The 7,968-nt window shown below is 45.5% G+C and overlaps 1 pseudogene; it reads left to right on the top strand.

Moving 5' to 3' along the window:
• Positions 1–540: 540 nt before the first annotated feature.
• On the top strand, positions 541–638 carry LOC128044021 (uncharacterized; annotated as a pseudogene).
• The last annotated feature ends 7,330 nt before the right edge of the window (positions 639–7,968 follow it).

Here is a 7,968-nt window from a genome sequence, read left to right as displayed (position 1 = left end):
TCCCTTGTATAGTTGTAATTTTTATTCTTTGAAAGTTCCTTAGGATAAAGGGATATTATGGAATTTTAAGATGGTTCGTGATATGTATTGCCCAGAGGTGATACCAGTTTATATGAATACCCACAGTGTGTGCGGCGACTGCTTTACCACAGTGTTGTAGTTTGGATAGTTTCTGAAGTTCCTCTAAGGATATGAGTGTAAGACACATTGTTTGAGAGGGCATTTCTTTGATTACAAAGTGGGAATTTTTCCCACATGCGTGTTTACTAGCAGTATCTCTGTTTTTATGAATTGTCTTATCCACTTCTCTGCTAGTTTATTGGGGACTTCATGTTTTGGTATCAATATGTATAAGCAAGCATATTGATAATAATAAGCACAACATAGGCACGAAGATTTGCTGCAAAGATTTTCTCTAGTATTTGCCGTTTGATTTTAGTTATACTAGTTCTGTCCAATGGTTGTTTATTTCTATAATGTACAAAGTGACCATCTATCATAATTTCTTTCAACATAACTTATAAAGTGATCATCCCCTGTGCTCTCTTCAGCAGGACATCTACTAAAATGGGAACCACATAGAGAAGAGTAGAGTGGCCCCTGTGCAAGGATAAATTCATAAAGTATTTTATATTTTTTGTGGCAAAGATTCAGACATGACTTAGAGGCTGAACAACAACAACAAATGGCATAAGAATTAAATCTCAGTGAGGCTGTTACCAAAAAACCCTACAAAAAACCCAACATATTTTTCCCTCTAAAGCATTATGGTAGAACAAGCTTCCTAGGGAGAATTTTGTTTAAGCTTTTCATATCCATATTTACCTATGATGTGTGATTGTGTGCTCAGTTGAACTCTGCGACCCCATGGACTGTAGCCCTGCTAGGCTCCTTTGTCCATAGGATTTCCCAGGCCAGAATACTGGAGTGGGTTGCCATTTGCTTCTGGAGCCAGGGATTGAACCTGTGTCTCTTGCATTGGCAGACAGATTCTTTACCACTGAGCCACCAGGGAAGCCCCTCACTTGTGATATGTGCTTATAATTTTCTTTTTGTGTGTTTTATTATTATCAGAGTTTAGGAAGAAGATCATGCTTGCTTAATGGACATTAACATAGTCTTACCTCTTTTGGCATTCTGGATGTTTTATACAACATCGAAACCATCTGTTTCATGAAAATTGTTCTGGTGGAAACATTGGGACAAGCTGCATTTTTTGGTTGTTATCAAATAATTTCTTCAATTTCTTCCTTATTATTCTGTTCTGATTTATATTTCTCAAGTTATTTTTAGTAATCTATATCTTTCTAGAAATTATTCATTTTATGGAACATTTCAGCTTATTTGCCTACAAGTGTGCATAACATTCTCTTTGGGTTTAGAGAAAAAAAATCTATTTTCTGTATTTTGTCCTATCTCCTTTCTCATTTCTAATTAAAAATGTTCCCCTTAATTATATTTGTCAGAGGTTTGTTTATTTTAGTAGTCTTATCAAAAAGCCAACATTTGAACTAATTTATCATTCTACAGCTTTATGTTTTACAATGTATTTATTTCAGCTTTTATCTTCATCTATTGCCTCTTTTGAAATTACTTTCCCCTGTAATTTTTAAATTGAAGGCTCTGTTAATATCAGTTTGGATAATCCCAGCCTGAATAGGATTCTGAAGCCCAAAATAAGTTACGGGGAGAGAAAATCGTGTATTATCAGTATGTGTTTATCAATCAGGGATCCGCAAGAAGTGAAGAGCCTGCACCAGTGATTTCTATAGCGGGAATCCATTCGGGAACTAGTTAGGAGGTGCTGAAAGCACTGAAAACCCAAGTGGGCTGGTGAGATGACATAGAGATGAGCAACAGCAGCAAGCTGCTCCTCCCCGCCCACACATAGCTGGAGGGACTGAAGAAATAGGAGGGAATGTTCCCAGACCTGAGGGAACCAGCAGCACAGATCTGCTGAAAGCCCCAGAAGGCAGAACTGGGGTCCGGGGTGGACTAGAAAAGTGAAGAGGACAACCTGAAGTTTACTGTCCTCCTCTTCCCAGTCTCCGCCTGGGTGCCTCTCTTTGCCAGAAATGAACAGGAAGCCAGCTGGCAAAGGAGCCTGAGAAATGTAGTTTGTCAGAGTCAGACTGAACCGGGAAGGGCAGCTGATGGACCCAGGAGTGGACGGTGACCAGCACAGACACCTTCTGTTCAGTGCACGTGAGGTCAGACGGGTTTGTGATGCCAGCAACAGGGTGGTGTCATATCTTTGCAAGGTCTTGTGAGACTCAGCTTCTATACCCCTTTCTCATGCTCCCTGTCTCTCCTCTTGCTTTTGATCACTGAGCCCATATTAAAAAGTTAAGGCTACTTCTGTCCCGGCTCTTTCCCTAGTCTGGTCTCTCTCCTTTGGCCACCTTACTACTTACAGCCTTGATTCTAACCTGGACCTGTGTGCAGGGGTACCCACCCAGCTCTTTATCTCCGTTTGTGATTTCGCTGCTCAACTCTGGACCTGGGCTTCTAGCTGCCTGTTGGAGGAGGGAAATGGCAACCCACTCCAGTATTCTTGCCTGGAGAATTCGTGGGATAGAGGAGCCTGGTGGGCTACCGTCCCCAGGGGAACAGAGCCTACATGACTGCACGACTAACACACACACACACACTCAGTCACACACAGTGGGCATTATGGATGCCTCCAAATCCTTATAAATGGCATTTATTATGTTCTCCTCCCCCCAGGTCTCTTCTGTCCCCTGCATTCCTCTCTCAGCTGATAGCACCTCCTCCATCCCGGCATCAGAGTTGGCCAGCTGGGAGTAACCCCTTAAGCCTTCCTTCTCTCTCCCATCCCAAACAGGCCTTCACACGTGTGCTCAGTCGTGCGCCCTGAGATTGCTATTTCTTTCCTCTTACCTCGTTGCACCTGTACCAGCTCTGGCCTCATTATTTCTCCTCTGGCTCCTTCCAGCTCCTTGCTGTCCCTTTCTCTATTCTCCTCCTGCTCCACTCCATTCTTCATATTAATGTGAAAATGATGGTTTTGGGAGTACAGACTGGCTGCGTTACTCAAGCTGTAAACTCCGGAAGGGCCTCCAGTTGTGCGAGATTGGCTGCAGGTGTCTTTGCTCTGGGATTGGCTCCTGCCTTCTTGGCCCACCGTCTTTTACCGTTTTTCGTCACTGCTGTCTGGACTATTCGGAGAAGGCAATGGCAACCCACTCTGGTACTCTTGCCTGGAAAATCCTATGGACGGAGGAGCCTGGTAGGCTGCAGTCCAGAGGGTCGCAAAGAGTCAGACACGACTGAGCGACTTCATTTTCACTTTTCACTTTCATGCTTTGGAGAAGGAAATGGCAATTTACTCCAGTGTTCTTGCCTGGAGAATCCCGGGGACGGCGGAGCCTGGTGGGTTGCCGTCTCTGGGGTTGCACAGAGTCGGGCATGACTGAAGTGACTTAGCAGCAGCAGCAGCAGTCTGGACTATTCTATGTCCTTGAATTCTATGCCTTGAATCTTACTCAGTTTCAAATTCCAGCTTTGGGTAGCCTTTCCTGTTGGGCACCCCCCCCCTCCTCGCAACAGAGTCAGTCACCCCTTCCTCTGTGTTTCCCAGCACTTTGCTAATATCTCTCCTAGAGCTGTTAAATCTATTCAATAAACTGAGTTTCGCAAGAGGAAAGCCTGAGTTCTGTTCATCTTTGTTTTCCCAGTTCCTAGAAATTTCCTAGAAATGCTCAATGCACATACATATGTACACACATAAATAAGTACAATTAAAAAGTATTTAACAAGCACTTGCATAATGTTTACAACCAGGCATTGTTCTGAACACTTAACAAGTTAAAACCTTTTAATGCTTATCACCACCAGAAGACGCAGAGGCTGTTATAGGTACCACTTGCCAGATGAAGACACAGGCACAGATTGGGTCAAGCAGCTCGAAGCCACACAGGGAGTGAGCGGCCGAGCTGGGGTTTGGATTCTGGCGGTCTGGCTGCTGACTCTGGCTCTCTATCCCAGTCTCTACTGTGCCTCAGCAGTGTTAGCTGTATGAAGAGGGCGTGCCAAGAGGCTGCCTGATGGGCAAACCAGTCTGCTCTACACGGTAGAGATCCCAGTGGTTCTGGGTGTGGCCATTTCTTCATCCTAGTGTGTGTGCTCGGTTGCTTCAGTCGTGTCCGACTCTTTGCAAGCCTTTGGACTGTAGCCCGCCAGGCTCCTCTGTCTATGGGATTCTCCAGGCAAGAATGCTGGAGTGGGTTGCTGTGTCCTCCTCCAGAGGATCTTCCCGACCCAGGGGTTGAACCACGTCTCTTAGGTCTCCTGTGTTCGCAGGTGGGTTCTTCACCACTAGCACCACCTGCGAAGCCCTCTTCATCTTAGGGAATCCCCCAAAGCCACGGATAGTGGGTTCAGGGCAGGGTAACTTCTCTGCAGGCTCACAGGTCTGCTTAAAGGTTTTCTCTCTCTAGCTGGAGAGGCCCTGGGCTAATGATCTGAAGGAGCCCATATCTTTTGAGAGCCAGGTACCTCAGCTGGCCCAGGAGGCCTGAGGCTCAGGTTACTGTTGGGGTTTTTAATCTTTGAATAAATCAGACTATTTCTTAAAATATTTTGGAGACCTTTTAGAAGCTAATACCTGACTGTATTCTCCCCAGGATAGCATAGGTCCTGCCCGGAGAAAAGTTGGTTTAACTAGAGATTTATATGTCAGTTCCAATTCTGAAGCTTGTTTCCACTTCTGTTTGGGTCCTCAATGCATACGATTTCTAGAGTTCTCCCTCTGAAAGGATCCTAGTACTTAGAGCATCTTTATTGTGTGTCCAGCACCACCCTGTCTACTGTGAAGATGTGAGAGAGGTATAAATTGGCATATGGGGGGGGTGTCTCCTAGTATATATAGTTGGAGAGAAGAGTTCAGGCACATGTGAGAAGAATTAGGACGAGACGTGATTTTATATATTAGCATACAGCAATTAGTGTGGATTCAAGTGCCAGATTGAGCGATACCAACAATTAGAGAATAGAGCGGCATGTTGTAAGATGCAGATCACATGTTATGAATAGTAACTAAAAGACGAGTTCGAGAAAGTAGACAAATGAAGGCTGGAGTATGGAGGAGAGGTTTTAGGAGAGAGTGAGTTTTGACCTGAATAAGGCAGGAAGATGATAAATAATAACATGTAATTGAGAGCTTTCCTGGAGGAGGGTACGGCAACCCACTCCAGTATTCTTGCCTGGAGAATTCCATGGATGGGAGCCTGGTGGGCTACAGTCCATGGGGTTGCAAAGAGTCAGACACAACTGAGCAACTAACATAACAACATGACAGGTAGTGCTGGTGGTAAAGAACCCACCTGCGAGTGCAGGAGATGTGGGTTTGCTCCCTGAGTCGAGAAGATCCCCTGGAGGAGGGCCTGGCAACTTACTCCAGCATTCTTGCTGGGAGAATCCCATGAACGAGGAGCCTGGAGGGCTACAGTGCATAGGGCCACGAAGAGTCAGACGTGAATGAAGTGACTTAGCATGCAATCTATGTTACGTGAGGGAAACTAGACCTCTGATTTGCTTCAGTTGGTTTTCTGCTATGCTCAGCCAAACTTATTCCTAACAAACTTATTTATAATCTTCTTTCACTAAAATATAACCTTCATGAGTCCAAGGACTTTACTTGGTCCTTTACTGTTGGTAACTTTACTGTTACTACTAAATCCTGGGCACCTATAATATTATCTGGCACATAGTAGGTGCTCAATAAATGTTTATTGAATAATGAATATATGGTACTAGAGAAAGTCAGATGAGATTTCCTGAGGTGCTATTTGTGGAGTATGGATCAGCCAGGGTAGGCTAAGTTTTGTTGAAGTAATAACACCAGAATATCAGTGGTTTATACAATAGGAACTTATTCCTACTTAATTATAGTCATCTTCAGGTCTCAGCAGGTAGCTGTCTTCTGTGTCCACCATTCTTGGCTGCTTTGACCTTGTAGCATCTTTACTCAAGTTCACCGTGCTTCAGAGTTCACCTTGGCAAGAGAAGGGATCGTGGGAAAACCGTGTTTCAGTTTTGAAATGCTCCTGTCTGGAAGTGACACATTCCATTTTGGCTTATGTTTCATTGACCACAGTGGGTCATACAACTGTGATGAACTTCATGGGGGCCAGATGAGGGAGAAATGGAAGTATTGTGAGCACAGGGAGTGTCTGCCATAGGCTTTACACAGCCTCTGAAACCACTGGGAGGGAGCGGGTAGGAGGCCTGAGCACATTCAGGCAGAGAAGAAATGATAAGGCAATCCAACCAAGAATGCCAGTCCGAGCGGGGAGGAATGAAGCCATATGCACATTGACGCTGCTTCTTTTTTGAATTGGGGTATAGTTGGTTTTGCCAGCAAAGGTCCGTCTAGTCAAGGCTGTGGTTTTTCCAGTGGTCATGTATGGATGTGAGAGTTGGACTATAAAGAAAGCTGAGCACTGAAGAACTGATGCTTTTGAACTGTGGTGTTGGAGAAGACTCTTGAGAGTCCTTTGGACGTCAAGGAGATCCAACCAGTCATCCTAAAGGAGCTCAGTCCTGGGTGTTCACTGGAAGGACTGATGCTGAAGCTGAAACTCCAATACTTTGGCCATCTGATGCAAAGAGCTGACTCATTGAAAAAGACCCTGATGCTGGGAAAGATTGATGGTTGGGGAGAAGAAGGGGACGACAGAGGATAAGATGGTTGGATGGCATCACCGACTCAGTGGACATGAGTTCGAGTTGGTGATGGACAGGGAGGCCTGGCCTGCTGCAGTCCATGGGGTCGCAAAGACTCAGACACGACTGAGCGACTGAGCTGAACTGATAGTTACATTATAATGTGTTGGTTTCTGCACAACAGAGTGAATCACAGCTGTGTGTGTACATACATCTCCTCCCTCGGGGACCTCCCTCCCCCAGGCCCCTCATCCCACCCCTCTGGGTTCTCAGCGCCGAGCTGAGCTCCCTGTGCCATCCAGCAGGTTCTCACTAGCTCTCTGTCTCACACATGGTAGGCATGTATGTCGATCCCAATCTGCGGACCTGTCCTGCCCAACTTTACCCCCGCTCCCCCTGCGTCCACACATCCTTTCTCTCTGAAAGTGACTCCTGTGTTTATCATTTTGAAGTTTGAGGCCGGCAGCTTCTTGCCCACGTGTGACTGCTGAGAGCGCCCGCCCGTGTGTGCTCACGCGGGGCCTCACCGTTGGCGCCTTCAGATGTACTCTGCCCTGCTGCTTCGTGCCGGTGGCCCGGGCTTGCTCCCTGGGCCACACATTATAAATCCCGAACTCCCGTAGCGTCTTTGCTCTCATCCAAACTGTGTCCCATCTCTTCAGGATTTTGAATTAAGTCATAAACTAATTCAAGCTAAGATGTGATAGTTTGATAAAATAACTCACCTAACATATTTGCATTTTAATGGAGGCTCTCAGTGCCTTAAAGCAGAAGGGTTGTAATTTCAGGCACCCCGGTAAGCAGGTTGGGAAAATATTTTTCTCCAGAGGAGCATTTTAGTGCTCCTTAAATCTTATCACACTGCTCTGCAGACAGAACAGGACTGGGTTTTCTCGGCTGATTTCTGTCGTGTTCCAAGCCAAATACCACCTGGGGAGAGGGTGTGGCGCTAACCACACAGCCCCTATTTCATTAAGTATATTGGCAAGAGAAGAAAGGGAACCTATTCAGAGGGGATGGACTCAGGTGTGCAGAGAAAGACAAATACAGCATCCCACTACTCTGTCCCCTGATAAAACATCCGTCGCCATTTGAATTATGCTGCTTTTCCATAAAAGACAACTCGTGCTTTTTGTGCGGTTGTGGAAACAGCTAGGTTTCTTCCCCACTGTTTGACATTTTCCATGCTTGTTGCTAAATCTTTGACAGAAGCATTAGCTGGGCTGAAGAATAATAGTGTTGTAAGAAAGCTGATAATGGCCTAGGAAAAAAAAAGTATGT

Source organism: Budorcas taxicolor, chromosome 2 (assembly GCF_023091745.1).
Source record: "Budorcas taxicolor isolate Tak-1 chromosome 2, Takin1.1, whole genome shotgun sequence".
NCBI classification, from domain to species: Eukaryota; Metazoa; Chordata; class Mammalia; order Artiodactyla; family Bovidae; genus Budorcas; species Budorcas taxicolor.
This window is presented reverse-complemented; position numbering and strand designations above follow the sequence as displayed.